Source organism: Thunnus maccoyii, chromosome 22 (assembly GCF_910596095.1).
Source record: "Thunnus maccoyii chromosome 22, fThuMac1.1, whole genome shotgun sequence".
In the NCBI taxonomy this organism is placed as follows: domain Eukaryota; kingdom Metazoa; phylum Chordata; class Actinopteri; order Scombriformes; family Scombridae; genus Thunnus; species Thunnus maccoyii.
The window spans coordinates 13,976,794-13,996,400 of record NC_056554.1 but is presented as its reverse complement, the minus strand read 5'-3'; the positions used below and the strand labels follow the sequence as shown (position 1 = coordinate 13,996,400).

Below are 19,607 nucleotides of genomic sequence, written 5' to 3'. Positions count from 1 at the left end.
CTCCCTCTCTGGCACGCGCGCGCGCACACACACACACACGCACGCACACACACGCAGGATATAAAAAGAATTGTTTGTGTATGTCTGCAGTCAGCACTAAACAGATGGGTTTTTGTAGCCTGGATTTCAACACTGTGACTGTCTCTGGTTCTGTAACTATAACAGACTGCTCCACAATATTGTTGCTCTGAATACACCCCTGCTGTCTTCTCCTCATTTTGTGTGTATATTTGACCATTTGTGGTCAAACACTCACAAGTGAATGCAACTGATAATCAGTGTCAGTCGCGATCACAGCAAAGGCTTCCTTTCAGGGCCGGTCTCTACCTTGCATCAAAGCCGCAAGCACTCTCTCTTGTCAGCTTGATAAATGGCTCTGCGGGGAATAAAAAAGTCACATCTGAAACAATTTCACCAGCTGCACCTAACGCACTGCACCTATACAGTATTGAGGTTTAGAGAAAACACACTTGTTGAAAGGAGTCAGTGTTGCATAAGACTGTTTGTTTGGTTAAGGCATTTTACATATTCTCACACCTGAATCATAATACTCTAAACTGTGCGAATATTAGGCAAGCATCTAAAACATCTGTTGTAGAAAAGCTGAACCTACAGTAGAGGTGAACCAATAAGCCAAAATAAACAAACCCATGTGCAATCATTACATTGCCCAGCATGTTCCATGTCCATGTGCCCCTGGCTGGTAATAACCTTTAGCTAATTACTATTTTTCCCGCATCTTAATATCAGTTCATAAAGCAATGCAGCGCTAATTAGGGGAAAGAGAGTGAGATGATATCCAATTAGGGGCCCGTCTCTCGTCTCAAAACAAGTGAGCCGACCCAGTTCATCTTCACCTTGCATGCCCCACAGCTACATGGACGGAGGGCGAGTTTCTTTGAAAGGAGAGCCAGTGTTCCCTGATGGTTTACACTATTAGCCGGTAAAAACATGTCAGCCAAAACAAAGTCATGGTAATGATGAGGACAATACCGACGGGGGGATCAGCGGATGTTTTCTTTTGCAGACCTAGGCAGAGGTCTCACTTTTGGATGCTGAAAATCTAGCAAAGGCACTTGCTAGGCAAAGCAGCAGAAAAGCTTTTCAGTGAAAAGCTTGGATTTGCAAAAACTTAAATTGGAGGGAGAAACTTTCCCCACCTCAAAATAACAACACACACTTTACAGATTAATGTGGAACTCAACCAGCATACAAATGACCTTGTGGTCTTTCAGTTTGAAAAGACTCACTTCACTGACAATCCCACCCAGTTCTTGTCTTTTAGCATCCTTATACCAGACGAATTACTTCAAATAATAAGCACACTTTTATTAATATCTACTGAATCAATGCTGTGTACATTTAGTCAGAGAAAGAAAACAAAAAAATCAATCACTATATTTGCGGTTATTCATGAACTCATGGAGCAGAAAGGAAAATATTCATCAGGTTCCTCTGCAATACCTGCAAGCCATGCAAGAATAGCCTGGCCTGCTGGTCATTTCCTTTTATAGTAGAGACTGGTGGGCGCAAAACAGGCCCTTTACAGACTAGAATCAGATTAGTGTCATGGGGCCAGCTGCTGTGAATGGGAGTCATGTCGGTGGGTGTCGGAGAGGGGTCTGCCTGTCACCACCCTGTGTCATTTCAGCCCTGATGGCCTCGTCCCCGTAGACATCAGAGAGTAGCCGATGTAATCTGCAGTCATTCAGCAGTGACCTGGAGAAATGGAAACCAATGCTGGCCATGAGAGGGAGGGCCGAGACAGAAAGCGAGCGAGCGATCTGGTCAGCCTATGTATTTATCTACCTGACACTTTGAACTCTTCAGGACCAGCACAAAACTATCCCTTCCTCCGCCTTATTCAAATTGAATCTTAATGCAAACAAGCAGCAGCGGCGGTAAAGATGCGAGATCGAAGAGGACTTGGCTAATTGACTGAAATGATACATTAAGACATATGCTTACCTAATTGCAAGAGTTGCTCCTGCATTCTCTTAAATCGCAGCATAAACACTTGGGGTTCTAGTAAACAGTCAAACTGGCTTGGTCTGCTCCTGATCTGACTGATAATGAACTCATTTGAATATATTTCTACCCTAGTAATTACAATCTAATCGGATTGATGGATCATTTGGGCCCAACCTGCATGAAACATTCATTATTACAAGCCCCAACACATGGTCGGAGCATTTTCCACATCAAACAGCAGCGTTTATAACTTGGAACAGACTAATGAGGTGGACACACTATACAAATGCATGAAAGTAGCTGCTGAATGTGTATTTTGTGTATATGCATTGAGATCAAGCGCATTCAGTACATCTATCCATGCATTTTAAATAGCCTGCACATTATGTGCTATTTTCTCAAAGCATACACTCACAAAATCACAAGTCAAGGACACGTGGGCAAAATATATACATATATTTAATATGTTAACTCAAAAACAGGTGTACAAAAAACACATATAATAGCTTGAAAGCTTGAATGGCCTATCTGCTTTGCCCTTCCAAACAAGACATGGCGAAAAAACATGTCCATCTATTGACATATTAATGTATTCAACTGCATTTTATTATTAGAACAAACATTAACATAATTCTCCACTTGGCGGCTGTCCAGCCATCTCCAGTATCTAGACTGATGGCAGCTTGGCTTGGTTTTCTCCACGTCCCTGACCTGCATTCTCAATGGCTTCCTAAAAAAAAAGAAAGAAAAAAAAAGGGCTTGGGGCCTCTCAGCGGCAGAGGGGATTAGCCATGCAAGCACTTCCTCCATTTTGGAGATTTTGTTATTGAGTTGCACTTTGCCAATGCTAATTGCCTGAGCCCACGCAGGGTCAGTGAGGGCCACCTCCCCATCGGGATGGATCTCTCCACTTCATCTGGACATTATATTACCTCCGGCCATGATTTGCATCAGCAGGCTTGAGTTTAATTCCCCTTAATCACATTCAGGCACCCTGGCAGAATCAATAAAGACACAACAGTCAGGGCCATCCTTTGTCCAACATTCCATTAAGGAGATAGAAGCCTCAGCGGGCTGCACCAGTGAACTTTACTGTTCATATGCTACATACATGATAGAAACCAACAATTGTTGAGATCACACATACTGCTGATTTCCTAATTAGTGAGTAATTAACACTGCAGCAAATATATATGAGTAAACAATCTCACCACAATGTGAATTTAGTGTCTGTTCTGGGGCTTCTGAGCATCAGATTATCAGCAGCTGGAGTCGTCATGAAATCGCAGAAGCACCAATGTACATTTTCTCTTCATCTGATGATTAAGATCATGTGATATGATGGAAATCTCCACAACAGCTACTAAATGGACCTTATGGTGAGATTGTTATGTCATGTCATACCCCTCACTCTACACGTATCCTCTCTCTGCACTTTCGACTGTCAAAGACAAAAAAATGTCCAAAAAATAAGAAAAAAAAAAGGCAATTACTCACAACAAAACAGTACAATACTGTAGATTCCAATACAACATAGCATAAACATTTTCTATCAACTGAATTGTTCCCACCCTTTTTATGATGCACAACCTATTCGACATCCAAAAGAAACATCAGGTACATTTTTAGGTTCAAGGTCAAGAATGAACTTTGAACCTCCACTTTTAAGTCAGCATGGAAGAGAAGTCCTTTACGTGCTCAGGAAAAGAAAAATGGAAATCTAAACATCAACAACTACAATTCCATAACAAGTGCAAATGTGGTCTAGAATGAATAATTGAGCTGTCCAGGTTTTTTGTATGCAGCTTTCACCAAATGTGTGTTTGAACAGAATCGAGGGCCATGCAAAACTGAAGTGGTTTAGAAAATGCATTATTATACAACTCTGTATAAAGTCATAAGAACACTGGATACTTCAGCACTACTTATCATACCATCACCTTGGTGACCTGAACTGGATCCGTCAGCCTGTATTAGCCACCAGAGAGGTAGCAGGTTACAGAGAGACATTTACAGGTCAAGTCATGTGTGTGTGTGAGAGAGAGGATGTTTGCTGCACAATGCTGACAGACAACACAACCGGATTTGTTTAATAAAAGCTACATTAGATAATTAACAACAGTGTTCCTGTAGAAATATCTGCTTAGGAAGTAATGCATCACTTTAAAAAAAAACAGTGTAATAATATTATTTTGTTATTTGCCATTTTGACAATTTAGCTCTCATGAGTTAAATGTTTTTGGGATTGTGATGACCCGTTGTGTCATCTTTGTTTGGCCTTGTGATTTACCTGTCTGCTTTGTCTCTGCAGGTGCTCGTTAGGGCAACCGGCGACACCTGAGGGCCCACAGGGTTGCCAGGTTATTAAAGTCCGGGCTGCAGCTGCAGCAGTCTCTCTCTCTCCTCTTACTACTTGCTGCTGCTTGCAGCTTTCTGCTTCTCCCTTTGAGCACCTGTTCTGGTTTGGTTTAGTTATGCTGCCTTAGTTATTTACTTTGCTTCCATGCACCTTGCAACACTCTCACACACACACACATTTTCCACTCATGCATCACATACTGATACCACTGACTTCCATACTGTAAATATTTAGTTCATTATTTAATTTGGCTCAATTTGTTTAATAAATTTATCTTTTGTTACATCTTTATCATGGTGTCTCCCTTTTGTTGTGGCCACTTGAGTGAGGTCGTAACCTGGACTTTAATAACCTGGCAGCTAGTGATGTAACGGAAGGTAGTTGATCCATGATCCGTACAGATCGACCCCCACAGTTCGGCACACATGTGAACCGCTGATTAACTGCAAAATTTAATGTCTCATTGGAGACAAAGTAAACAAACTGCTGTAACTACAAGTAATGCACAGACAGCATGTTGCTAACAGCGATTTTGAAGAGCAACGACCAAGCCAGCGTCTAACGGGTCCGAAGTGACATCTGCAGGTTATGTTTACATGCTGTTTAATGTGCTGCAGCTGAGCAGCTAATTAGCTATGTAGCTGCTAACTGACGTTAACGGTGCACTTTTCCCCAGTGAATGTTTGTTTGGTGTCTCAACAAGTCAAGCTGCAGAACAAGATGTGTGTTCATGTTTGTAAGTTATCATCAAGTTTTGATGATGTGGACACAGGCTATTGTTTCATTCAACCCTGTGGATTGCCTGCAGATTGATTGCTCATGTCACTGTTCTGAATCAGTTTGAAGAAATGTATCTTAAATAAATAGGGCAGTTTTTGTCTTAAACCAAGAAAAAAGGAGTTTTGACAGACTGGAAGGAACACTGTTTGCTATAACACAGTGTTATAGCAAACAATAGCTTATTTAAACATCCAGCAGACACAGAGCAACATTATCAGTCATTTAGAGATCTGTTTTTAGCCACCTGACAAAAGTGAGTTCAATATTCACTCTGCTTTTAACCATTATGCTCTCCACCATCTAAATGCAGCTAAAAAGCATGCGATATAAATGTGCTGTGGGTTTATTTTGCATGTGTCTGTACCAGAGTGGAGTCCATACATGTAAGAATGTGCTCCTAAGTGAGCATGGGTGGGTGATGTCTGTTCCAGAGACAGTATTTTCTTGTATTGATTCACAGTGGTGTCCCCACAGTTCACCAGTGTGGCCAACCAAGGACTAGAGCACACAGCATTTTAATCTGTCAAGATGTCACCAGCTCTGGATAAGAGGGAAAGAGAGATGGGGGGAGGAGGGAGGGGGTAAAGTTTGGATGGAAAGAGAGAGATGACACCCAACAGTCAATGTCCGTTGTGCTCAATCGTGAGAGCGCACACACGCGCACCTGCACAAAAACACACATAAAGCCTGTCAGTCAGTCAATCAGTCAATGTCCACTTGGGGGACACGACTTCTGCCCTTTATATCCCCACAGACATCTCAACACAGCTCACTGAGTTGTATAACAGTGCATTGGCAGTGCTCTACTTCACAATCATACAGTACAACTGTGAGCTCGCGACCTCATTAATGGTTAACGGTAAAGGATAATGTACATGTGATTTGGTTTGTTTTTGGAGAACCATTAAGCAGAACCATGAATTTAGATTTAGTAACAGCCCCAAGTATTACTGCAATAACTTCAGGTGGTATGCTACTGTTGCGGATCATTCTGGATTTACTGTAACTTTAAAATTAAACTTGCCTGTTTCTATTTGTCAGTGTTGATGTTGCCAGCTGGGGGTTTTTGTGGTAACAGCTGATTCCCCAGACAGCTGCAGTGATGTAGCAGAATAAGCTCCTGAACAGCTTTTATAGGCAAACATGCTGAAAGGTAAGATGTTAAATTACAACATAGCTTTTAGGCTGTAAGTTGAACCTTATGTACACAAGTACACAAAAGCACTGCAAACACAACACATAAGGATGTTTTCTCCTAGGAATACTGATGACGGTATTCCTGTGAGATAACATTTTTATTTCAAGTGAATGGGAATGAGGAAAGCTAAAACAACTCGGGCCTCTACTGTCAGCCTGGACTCACCAGATGGTGTATGAATGGACATGCCAGTTTCTTAATTTCTCATTTTACATGTTATCACTATGCATTTTTTTTGCTTTTTGCATGTCATTTCACGCCATTTAGGTTGTAAAGTTATGTTAGTTTAGGTCGTATTGTTACATTTGAGTGACAGGGGAAGTGACGCATTTCAGATGACATCAATATAGTGTGACTTTTCTTTTATGAGGTGATTTTGGCTTATTAGGAGGAGGCAGGTTGGCTGGATGACAAGATGTTTGGTGGCGAATAGTTGCTAAAGTAGCAGGAGACCACTAACCAGATATTTTTCACGTTGAACATTTTACTGCCATTAAACCGGATATTTTTAACCATCATGTCAGGACATTTTTACCACATTTTACTGATCATTTTAACCCAAATTACGATCTTTCCCTAAGCAAGTGGTTTTTGTGCCTAAGTCTAACTAACACCATTAAAAAGCTTAAAATGCAGCTATATTGCTATACTTATGTACTTTTACCTGAAATTTTACATGCAAGCCTTTTACTTATAATTGAGTATTTATACATTGTTGAGAACAATTAGTTATTTTACTTATCATGTAGTTAAGTTCAACAATTAAATCAATACTGTATTGTATGTCCAAAGAATACAGATACATACCTCGGTCCCTGAACAACAGAAAAAATATGTTAATCACATAATTCACACTGTTTTGCTATAGTTTATTATTGGCTTTTGTAATGCTGGTTATGAAACATGCAATATTTTTTTCACACATTCTAATAAGCTACAGTAACAAACTAGTCAAGCACAGGTATGCTGCCTCATTATGAGAAAAAAAAACTATATGGAACATTACACACACTTTCTTACTTTTTGCCTCTGCATTGGCTTTGCGCATTATTCCAAACAAAGGAACAACTCTGTGCTACTAATTAAGAGCCAACCTTTTGTTTCCTCAGGTAAAAGTGGAAGTGCCACAGTTATCTCATTGCCCTCCTGTGCAGCTCACTGCTTCCCAGGCAGTTAGTGCTGCCTGGAGAGGGAAACACTTAGATCCAACACTGGCCCCCATGCAGTGATAAATATATTACTTTTGAGGAGCAGTCAGCTTAATGGCTCACTAAGACATTAAATATAAAGCAAATACAGACAGTCTGGGAATATGTTGTAGGTGTGGTTAGGATGTGGTTTTTAAAGCAAAGAGGAGGCTTCGGCAGGGAGATTTGTGTGTGTGTGTGTGTGTGTGTCTCTGTGTCTACTTTGTTGGGGGCTCATCTATAATGTACAAAGACGATTAAGTTTGAGCAGCAGCTGGGGCAGATAGACAGTCAGTTGAGTGGTGAGGTGCAGATAAGAATGAATGCAAATATACAGCAAGAGTGACAGATTAACCTTGGACAAGGTTGAGCGTTAATGCTGTGAGCAGGCAGGGAGCACTGCGGTGCGTGCCGAGGTAAAAACACACACACACACACGCACGCACGCACAAAGACAAAGACGTTTTACACACACACACACACACACACACACTGTTTAAAGACAAAGGTGTGGGCATGCATACAATAAGGCAGCTACACACAGTTGTGCATATTAGTTGTGTACACGATTGATAATTGATTATTCATCAATCACAATGTTCAATGCCCAAATCATGGACTACATACTGTTTTAAAAGACAATTTAAAGCTGCTCCAAGCAAAAATCCCTCCAGCCAAGCTCCACAAGGAAGAGATAGTAAATTCTTAAAGCCACACTGATTACAGGTATGGTTGTATTGCTTTTTGTCTAAATTTAACAGCCATCTAAGTGCTGTTTGCACTCTCACACTGTGTTAAATTTCTTGCTTGAATGCATCGTGAATGTGGGAACAAACACACTCTTAAAGATAAGAGTCAGGATTGATACTGCCAGTCACATTTAGACATTTTTTCTTGGTCCATTACAGTGGAATGTTTTTATTACTATCATCGCTGATGGTTTATTAAAATCATGATAGTCAATTGAGAGAATTACTTGAAATCAGCATCCCTACACTATAAAATTTAACTTGTTGTTTCAACTTAAATATAAAGGAGTGCACAACATCACCAAAAGTTATCTTGACTAAAGACTGCATGCTGTATAATATATGCTAACCTTCATTGTGGTTTGCATTGTTTTTTATTGTTATGAAAAGAAACATCCATGATTTATTTTAACATGTATTAAAGACACACATGTCATGTGACATGTCATGTCTTCAAACTACAAAAAAAGAAGTATTTCTGGAGAGTTTTAACTCTCAAACAATGCATGCTGGGAAGTCAGCTGACATGTTTCTTTAGAAACTTAATGAGCTGAGTGAATCATTTCAAATCAGAAAACATCAAGCCAGAAAAATTCATGTTTATAAGTTCCGACACTGTATTGAAATAAAACTAAAATTCCTGTATGATGTTTTACAGTGTAGTGACATTCAAAACAAAACAAAATCACACATCACCATAAAATACATGGGTGCAACATACTGTAAAGGTTGAGAAAACGTAATGCAAAACATTGTGTTACCATTAAACTTTGCTGTCATGGAGACACATGAGATTTAAGGGTCATGTTAAATGATTTCACCAACATAGATCATGTTCTTACACAACCATAGATCCCATTAGAGACCAACACACTTAACTTGGAACACGTTGCTTCCCCTTACCCTTCATAATGAGTCAAGTTCTAGCAGCATGCCTCGCTCTGCTATTAAATACTGATTACTTTCCTGGAGGATGACAGCAAAGAGCTAACTAGCCTACACTGTAGATGAATGATAACAGCTCTCTCCATCTCTGTCTCTTCCTCTCCCTTCCTTGACGTCACATGCAGGGAGACGGTATCTAGGTGCAGGTAAAAATAGTGCGGCAGAGGTTGGAGACATCAGGTTACGATGTGCTGAGCGGATGGAGAGAGGAAATGGTGAATATCAATAAAGCAGATGTATTTGTCCAAGGTGGATCTTACTGTACTGTATTTGTCATGTTGCTCTGTGCTGAGTTCTTTCGAGGCCCCCAGGATATTAAAACCTGGGCTGCTCTGTAGAAATGAGGATGGAAGTGGTGAAGCTGCCGGCTCCTGTTAGGTGACTTAATCTTGCACTCAGTGCTGGGTTGTTATTTTTGTCACAGCAAGTGAAAACATGCTATCAGTGATTGATTGCAACAACAGGATATGAGTCAGCAAGCTGTTTCTATGTATCAAATACCGTCGCAACATCATCTCAATTCAATGTCAGTGTTGTTTGAAATTACTGTTAAAAAGATAAATGCCGTGTTGTATGACTGATGCTTTTCAGAGTGCAGCAGAGTCATCTATGTGTATATTACCAAAGAAAATACACAATACATGCTGTCCAGTAGTTCTGCAAGAAGCTGCAGTTAGTCCATACTGGATGAATACTGTATGTAATTTAAAAAAAAATGAACTTAGCTAAAATATTTGTTTATATAATGTATATTGAAATCAAATTAGATTAACTGGAAAGTTGAGTTTACTTCCCAAATGTTTTACATTCAGCTTTGCTTCTTTGCCACCTTAACATACAACAAAAGACAGACAAGTGTCACAAGTCTCAACTTTATAACATCCAAAACTCAGGTGATGTATCTTAATACAACACCTCCAGCACCAGAGAAGTACAAAGAAAGACAGGATTTGAAAGCCACGGGTGTGTTTTCCCAACTCTGCAAGTCCAAGCAAAACAGCCTGACAACATCCAGTTCCATCTATACAACTACAAAGCCAAGTCCATCTTAATGTATGGGTCTGAATGTACTCTACAATAGATGACAACCTTGGAATTATACAGAAAAACCAAAAGCAGGAGCTTGTTTTCTCAGAGTCACGACACTCAGTTCATCCACCGGGCCCACTGTGTAGACCCTTAGAACCAATTAGAGAACATTTCTCTCTCAACATTTCTCAGATCACTCCAGTCCAATTTGCCTTGAAAAGACACCACCCTAATAGGCAGTAATGAAGGAAAACAGAGTTTTCCACCGATTCACCGTCTAGCTTAAAGATTCTCCTTACTGCTGATAAGGTGCTCACTGTACGTGAAGTTAATAATAAGAAAGCAGCACAGCGAGGTAAAGAATAGAAGAGAATCAGGAGGGGTACATCCTCAAAAACAAGAAGAAAAAAGTCATAATTCATGTTCACCAATCCAGTCACACACCGTATCACGTATGACACACGTCGAACACATACTGACACACAAACACACACCACTGAGTAAGAAAACAATAATTGGGATGACAGAGACTGAGCTTCGCTGACATTCATTTCATGTAGTTTAATGGATGAAAACTGTGATAAGAAGCTTTTGGAAAGGAGCTGCTAATGGGTAAACAAGACGGGATGATTAATACATTAATACTTAAAAACCAAATTGAGTTGTGACTGCTGAGGAGAGGAAAATCAAACTAAAAGGGGCTGTTGGGTTGCCATGGGTCTTACGTCATGTCACATTTAGCCAGAGGCAATGGTACCAGGAAAATCAACAATGTGGACTTGGTGACAGGCCATTATCCACTAATAAAGTGGGTATTAGAATAGTACCACCAATGATGTGCGTGTTTGCAAACATGGATATCTTGCCTGTAGGTTGGAAACATTTGTGTCCTTTGGTACATGACTGATAGATATATATATATATATATATACATATACAGAATAATATATTTTGAATGCTGTCTACTCATTTTAATTAAAACGAAAGTGAATGATGCATCACTCTGTCATTGCAGATTTCAAATTTATGAATACTAAATGCAAAATTCTCATGAAACGGAGCCGAGTAAAGCTCAAATGCAAAGAAAACAGGGTGGCACGGGATGGTTCTCAGTGATATAATAACTACAACAGCAGGAGAGCAGGAAAAGAACAAACACCAATGCCAGCAGACTAACTAGACTCACTGTCACACAAACAGTGGGGAAAATAATACGGCAGTGAAAGCATACTATACTTACACTAAGTAGGGCTTGCAAAATTACTACACTTCTGATACAAAACAAACAGAGGAAGCGACTGGCGTTATCTTATGCCGTGTTCCAAGATTCACACATCCAAAAAAACTGAGGCAAGACACACAACTATATAACGCAGCTAGCAGTTGGATAATTGGCAGGCTAATTTCTAATGTGTGCCGCATTCTCACATATTGCCAGTCAGGGATGAAAAGAGGAGTAAACGCCAAGAACACAGGCAGGATCAGCACCACGGGCAGCAGCCGGATGAACTTAGCAGTGCTGAGCAGAATCAGCACCATGGACAGAGGTTTTGACAGCACCTTCACTGTACTGTGCAGCACATGTTTGAGTTTCAGAGTCTGACCTTGTAAACAAACAGCAGTTGACAAAACAATTTCAGTTCAAGGTCCATTTAGTGGCTGCTAGAACTTTCAATCATATAAATAAAAAGGACCTTGAAGTGAACTGCTGTTTCCAAAGTGTAAGTGTAAACTTTGACACTCAACTTTTAAGCCAAAATTCTTAAAAATTGTTAGAAAATAAATGGATATTTAAAAATCTACCTTATCATTCAATTAAGTTTTGTGCTTTTTTAAATTGTTCTAGTGTACATTAGTCTCTAAATCCATTTTTAACATCCTACATTTTGTCAGTCGCTATATAAATATAAGTATAAATAAAATTTCATTAATTGATTGATTTCCATGACAACTGGGCAAACCCCATTGGCCAATGCAGGTCATGTGATACGACCATAAGCTCAAAAACATCTACTGGGCTACATAAAATGACCTTTGTCTTACTTATCATGTGTTACTCTATTAACACCTTGATATATTAAAGAGAGGGTATTTCTAGAGAACTTTTGACACTTCTTGAAAACCGACTGGTCATTTTATATAAAGCTAAAAAAAAAGCATCTGACAGTAAGAACTTTAGCTACTAAGCAATATTTAATGAGATAAACTACTAGAGAACTCTATTTTAAGAAACTGCACTTCGGGTTCATGTGTAACTTTTCTTGATTTTTCTTAACGAGTTATTTTATGGGGCTCTCATCATTTGCTATGCGCTGCGAATGGTGTCATCACTTCAACTTGGCTTAACTTTTGAAAGGCTCAAGAAATAACTTGTGAAGTTTTAGTTTAGTCTATATCACAGAGGCATTTTTATTACCTGGACAATTTGATTTGGAGCGATTTGTTTATGCCAGAGCAGCATAGGGTCTTTTTTAATAATCACAGGATACATCAGCGGTTCTCAGGTACGCTCCACTTTAAACTCCGAGCTCGTGTGTATGTATCTCTGTGTTTGGGCAAACTGTGTAGGTGTGTATAATTATATGACTCACAGAAGAGAAGTGCTAGAGATAGCGCTGCAGACAATATTATTCTCTCTCCAATGCTCCCATTCCCCTTCGGCTGCTCGAGCGAGAGGAGGAGAGAGGGAAAGGTTACACCAGCAAGGGTGGGTATTGAAATTCAAGACCACTTCACCTAGCCCAGGAGTGGCTGTCTGAAGATTAATGAGCTATTTGGGGAGAGTTCAGCTATTTCACATGCACAGGGTCCACATTAGTGATATAATTAATTTTACAACACTGGGGTGTTGTCACCCCTCAGTAGTGTGCCATGTGCCTATGATAAGCATTCTCTAATTAAACAACACCAAAAAAAAAAAAGAAAAAAAAAAAGGGTTTGACATTCAGAGTCTTGGGAGGAAAAACAAGCTCTAGCTAGAGTCAAGCCACAGCCAGATCCTTCCTTCCCTCACAGGGCACCTTTGCATGAGTTTTACATACTTCAGAATCGAGTAATTGGATGGATATTGATTTCTGTGTCTACTTCGCATCTTAGAGAAATTCCAAGTCCAAGCCAAGTATTTGCGATAGCAGAGGTTTTGACCCCCACACACATGAACACACACGTACCTCCCTCTTAACAGTTTAACTAGTAAACCAGCCTAAACCGTTAACACACACACACACCTTCTCCTCCCCCTCATAACCTCCTTTCTCAGGTGTCCTAACATCCCCGTTCAAACCTTCACAACATCGAGGAAATAAAAACCCACTCACTTCCCTTTAAGAAATGAGTGGGTTTTATGCTAATCGTTTCCCACATGTATGGCCCTTGCAGCTTGACTGTTATGTGCATTAATATGTGTCGGCTGTACCTGTGAATCATGTGGTCAGAGAGATTAGCTGTTTTCATTTAAAAGCTGGCTCGTGACACAAAAAGAAAACATTTAATACTTCAAGCTGCATGCACACAGTCAAGTGATTTGCATAAACCTGACTTTGTTTGTTAACCGGAGTTTAGGAATTGTAAACAACTAATAGAAGGCAAATGGTCAACACAAGCCCTGAGAGGTGTAGTCTTTTCCAATAATAATAATAAAAAAAAGCCACAGTACCTCTACAGCCTTAAAATGCCATGTGCAGCAAGGTCCAAATAGAAAACAGAATTATTTATATTCTGCAGGATTTCAGCTTAATGGAAGCGTGTAGTGGCTGCCCCAGAGGGAAAAAATGTGGTAATGAAGAATTAATTTGTGTGGATAAAATGCCATGGTGATTGTATGATTTATGTTCCTACGCATTAGATGCAAAATGGAATAACCACATAGTTTACAAGCAAGCTGGTAATCAAACCCTGGGTGAGGTTCAAACCAGACTAATAGAGAAACCATAAAATATACGTAATCTCTAGCTGGCTGTACAGCTGGTTATTGAGACTCAGGTCATGGTCTCATACTGAGTTTTCTGTCAGAGAAAGACTATAGTTATAATTATCTTATGAAACAATCACAATTCATATACGTCCCTCATCCAACCATGTTCCATGCACTCTTATTATGATTTAGGAGGACTGAAACATACCAACAAAAGCTTTCATATTTGTTGTACATCTACACCTAGGGCAATTTTGAGTCTTTGTGAAGAAACCAAAGCACATACAGGACACCTTCTTGCAAAAGCTTGCATTGGATAGTGAGAATAAGGATAAATCTGGTGGTGTAAGATCTGGTGGTATCATTTTCTTATTGTCAACATGTCTCATGAAAAAGACCAAAATCAACAATGAATTCATCATACAAAACAACAAAACGATCCTGTGTAGTGAAAGCCTGATGAGCTTATTCACATGTGCCATACCTCCATTGTTGTTCAAAAACTATTTAAAACACATTAATGAGCCACAACATTACATGGGTTGCATGTTCCTTCATTATGACGAACATGGGCACTGTAGTTCATTTGATTCAATCCCCTATTATACCTACAATGTCATGGTGGCAAATACTACTAAATGAACCAAATCCACAACTGAAAATAACCCCTAAAAATGTGCAATTTTCTGCTGTTTGAGTAACATTTGATAAACACTACAGCACCCAGCTGTTTTAGTAAGAATATTTAGCCTCTTTAAAAGTGAAAGTATATATATTTTTGACCATTTTTTAGAGATTCATGTACTGAGTGACAGAGTAACATATTGTTGGTTTTGTTCTTTCATTGGACAAAATGATAGACAAGCTTTATCCGTTAACCCCACCTTCTGGTGCAGTTGGTTACATATCAAATATTGAACTGCTTCTTCTTCTCCAATTTTGCATTTTTAATAATGATGACAAAGCAGCATACTGTTGTTTGTATGCTGCATCCCACTTGGTTGAAAATCTAGGCTACACTGTGTGTGTGTGTGTGTTTGTGTATACCTGTCCTTCGATGATGCATTGATTACAATAGAAAGGGCTTAGATTTCCCAACAACACCAAGATGTATGAATAATGTTCAGCAGTTGCCACTCAAGGCTCCACTAATCACACTGTGTCCAAGTTTATTAATGCGTGCTGGAGTTCTTCTGGGTACAGAGCTTGATCTTATGATCAATCCAAACAATGCATTCAAGGCGTTGGCATATTTCAGTTTGGTTGAGGATATACAAGCACATACACACACACATTCACACATATAGAAGCAAATACTCTTTTTCATTTACTTACTAGAGATTCTTTATATTTTTCAGTCTGCTACTTACCTCTAAAGTTGCATGATGTGTCCTTTTAGTTTTGAAGGTTTCAACTAGATAAAAATTCTCACTGTTGTGTGAATTTCTATGTGTGTAAAACCATCAAATGTACGTGTTAACAAGCTGGCACCCCTCTAAAAAGAGCAAAGCCTTACACACACACACACACACAGTATCTCCTTGCAATAGATGCCCAGTGCAAACATGAAACCAGGATTTTTGTCGGGAGGACATCCCTCCAGCAGGCCGAGGCAGAGGTACTGACAAAATGCTGCAGAGGTTTGCAGTGAATCAATTTCACGGGCTTTTGCAACATTTCACGCTAAGGAGTTTTGGGCGGAGTCTATATTTATGTATTCAGTCGCTTTGAGACTGGTTGCTCTCAAGTTGTACTTGTCAAATCTGTAGCTGCAATGGCTGTGGGGGGGGAAAAAATGACACCGACTTTGAAATGATCTTTTTTTTCTTTTTTTTTTTTTTGCATCAAACATCATGAATAATTTTGCATTTGGAGCTATAGTTACATTGATGTTATTTCATGTGCAAAGCAGGCTAAATGGAAATTATAGACTCTTTCTCTCCTTTGTTTTGTCTTTGTCATGCTTTTGCAGTTGTATTAACACAAACTATTTCTTTATGTGTGTATGCATATTCATATCAGTCTGTAAAATGTGGCCTCTGTACAGTTATATTCATGACCATGAATGCAATCATGCAGCAGAACTATGTGTATCCATCGGAAAAAAAAAAACCTTTATCACTGACCCTCAGAGCTAAACAAGCCTCCCCCTGACAGCAAACCCCAACATCCCTCCAAGTTTGTCGCTTTCCCTCACCAGCTTGCCTGATAGGTAACACAGTCAAAATGGGCAGAAGTAATGGGAGACAACACAGGCGGAGGCAGTGCCAACAGCTCGCGGGTCCTGCATGCAGAGAGCTGTGCCCATGCGACAGATGGATGTAGTCTCTGGACTGATTAATGTGCTCACTGGCTTGTGCTTCAGTGGCCGCAGCAATGAAGGAGTTCACAAAAGTGGGCTGGATATTTGTTCTGTCTCCAAAACAGGTGTTATACTTGTTTGGTCCCCTCATTCTGCCGCAGTTTGTATAGCTAGATGATCCAACCAAGCATATCTGACACGAAGGTCAACCAGACATTATTCTCTACCAGAATACATAAATGAATCTAAGTCAAACCTTGCGTGTGCATAAATTCATCACGACTGTGAAACATAATGGATTACCACGATGGGGTGGAATATGCGGGAAAATGCAGTCAAAGTCGAGGTCAAACGTATTTATAGAGCCTTTCAACAAAACACATCAGTGAGTGCTTTACAAAGCAACAAATGACATAAACAGTGGCTTAAATTATGCAGTCTACACATGTGGTTTTAACAAATCACAAACATGTCCTCGCTGCTCAGTGTAGCGCAAACCCCAACTTGAATTTATTTCATGGTCCTACTTATCTGTTTTTTCCTGGTTTACATGCCACACTGCTTTAGTATTTGCTCAGTAGAAGAGCCTAGGGAGCCCCTCTATTAGGGCGCCATATATAAAAACAGGAAAAATCAATATGCATCCTTTACTCCCGGGCCGGCCGAACACCGATCCTCGATCACAGCATGGTGACACGGGGAGCTTGCCGGAGAGCCAACCAGGACGCCAGGACTAATAGTCGTCAAAGCCAAGTGACAGTGAGGCTTATCTGTGGTGAGCCATATTTCCTCTGCCTCCCCAAAGATCTGGCTGGACAGTGTGTGTTATCCCTCCCTCCTGATAAACCTCATCTCCCACACACACACACAGAACCTGTACTGTATGTCATGTCCAGGCTATAAGCTGCAAGCACTCCGCCGTCCCCTAATAGCAACCATGACAGCCATCCTCTCGACTGGGAAAACAACTGTAGTTTTTGTTCCATAGCCCACCTAATACTCTGCTGACACACATTCCCTCCTCCACTCCCGCTCCTCAACACTTGTTCATACATTTTATCCCGTCTTTAAAGATCCCTTCTTCCCCCTTTGAGATTAGTGATGGGTAAAGATGAAAAATTGCGTTTTCAGCACTGTGACATCTAATCTGTTTGGCGAGCTTTAATTTCCCTCGACGATGTAAGTGCTGGTGGGCCACAAGCTCACGACAGACATACTTTTGTCAAAGGACAAGGATGACACCATAGGAGAACATTGCAGACTTTTTTTTTTTCGTCTTTCATTCCATTTTCTTACCCCAGAATGCTTGTTCCCGTTTCGATTTTATCCATGTTTGAAAATAAAGAGCATTTTTGGATCCCTAATTTTCTAGTATAAATGACTAGAAATACCTGTTACAAGTGTTTATGCCATTTCTTCATGTTCTTAAAAGATCTACAGCTCAAAATAGCAAAGCACCATTCTCATCCATTTGGTATGGTATTGTATCAATATTGACGCAAATACTGACCATATTAAATGGATCAATTATCAGCCAGACGTGACCGATCCCCAAACCAATTAAGTTTTCTGGTTTTCTCCAAACATTCGCTGAGTGCTGATAGTATGCCATCACTAATAATGGCAATAATCCTCTGGACTGTTGTGATCCCCTGACTTTTCCTCTAGTGCCACCATGAGGTTAACATTTATGGCTTTGAGTGAAATGTCTCAACATACTTTGGTTCCATCCTTTTTCCTTACTTTTCATCTAGCGGCAACATCAGGTCACAGTTTTAATTCATTCAATACTTCTTGATTCTTCAATGATTCTCCCATTAGCCTCAGGTGTACTTTGTGTTTAGTGCCAATTAACAGGTTTCTAACAGATCGCTAACTGCCAAAACTAAGATGGCGAACATGATAAACATTACACCTCTTTCACTGTCACTGTGAGCATGTTAGCAGCTAAAATACCACCAAGTACAGACTCACAAAGCCGCTTGTGTTGTTTTAAACTCAATCAACAACTAAGAGTCAGAGATTTTGTGCTCTTTTGCTCCTGCAATCATTTTGAAACATTGCATGAAGAAAATATTGCATGTTTAACAAAGCTTTTTAAGGAAGAGCAGCTCAGAAAATGAGCAACTGGAACCATTAGCAACTTAAATATAAAAAAGGGAACTTTGGAGAGCTATGTTTCAGCAGGTCAGTACTGTCTGTGAGATCTGTATTTGTACATAACACCATTTACATGTGTTACACAAATCGGAATTGATGGTGTGTTTTTATATTATTAAGTTGCTGCACTGTAATGACACAATTTCATAAACTTTCTAAACAATATGATTACATTTTGCACAAGCTTGCACAAGGTTTTTGGAACATCACCATCTCCACTTAGAGTCAAGATTTATAGTTACAGCTTTTACACCTACAGGAATGATATTAATAAATTCCTCACATGAATGTTTACAGATTTTCAATTTGACAAAAAAAGGTATCAGATCAGCATCCTGGCACCCTGAGTTTGAGTATCGATATTGATGGGAAAAGTTGGATCAGTGCATTCCTTGTTAAAATGGAATTATCAGACGACAGCTTCTCTTGAAATGTAAGCGTAAGCCAGGATGGGGAATGTTTCTTTTCCCTAAAATGAGAATCATTACTTTCCAGGCTTCTCTTATTGAGTAGCATATTAGTGTAGCAATGAAGAGACTGTAGCTGTGAGGTTACTATTTGTCTACACAAAATAGAGGCTATTTTTCATCCTGACAGGTGTAATGTGGCCATGATATTGGCATAATGTGCAAGTAAGATGAGTAACACAGGAGTTTTTTATTGGCCTCAACTACCTCATGCAAAAGGCTGTCACTTAGGTTTAAATTAAATTAGTGTGCTTGACACTTTGACACGGCAGTTCAGTCCCTCGTCCCCATCTGCCCCCGGGAGTAATCTTTCAATTCCACCAAATAAGATACGTTGTCAAATTGCTGCCTTGTCTCAAGATCCATCGCTCTCTCCTTCATGTGGCAAGTGCCCACTGCACCTCTGTGGAGAGACAGACTGAGTAATAGATTGATCTCAGGGAAAAAAAAGAGGGATGGAGGGAAAGAGAGAGGGAGGGAGGAATAGAGATGGGGGCGAGGGGTAACCGGAGAGGTAGTTGAGTGAATCAGTTCTTCATTTTCTACC

The 19,607-nt window shown here is 39.9% G+C and overlaps 2 long non-coding RNA genes across 2 annotated transcripts in view; both read right to left on the bottom strand.

Annotated features, from left to right (window-relative positions):
* The window catches only part of LOC121890122, a 148,897-nt gene that overhangs the window by 22,682 nt on the left and 106,608 nt on the right, over positions 1-19,607 (bottom strand). The gene's annotated exons all lie outside the window — the stretch shown is intronic.
* Positions 2,413-4,576, bottom strand: LOC121890123. Its single transcript, XR_006093696.1, has 3 exons — positions 4,262-4,576; positions 2,904-2,965; positions 2,413-2,701 (listed from the first exon to the last, which is right to left on the bottom strand). It is a non-coding gene; the product is annotated as an uncharacterized LOC121890123 (long non-coding RNA).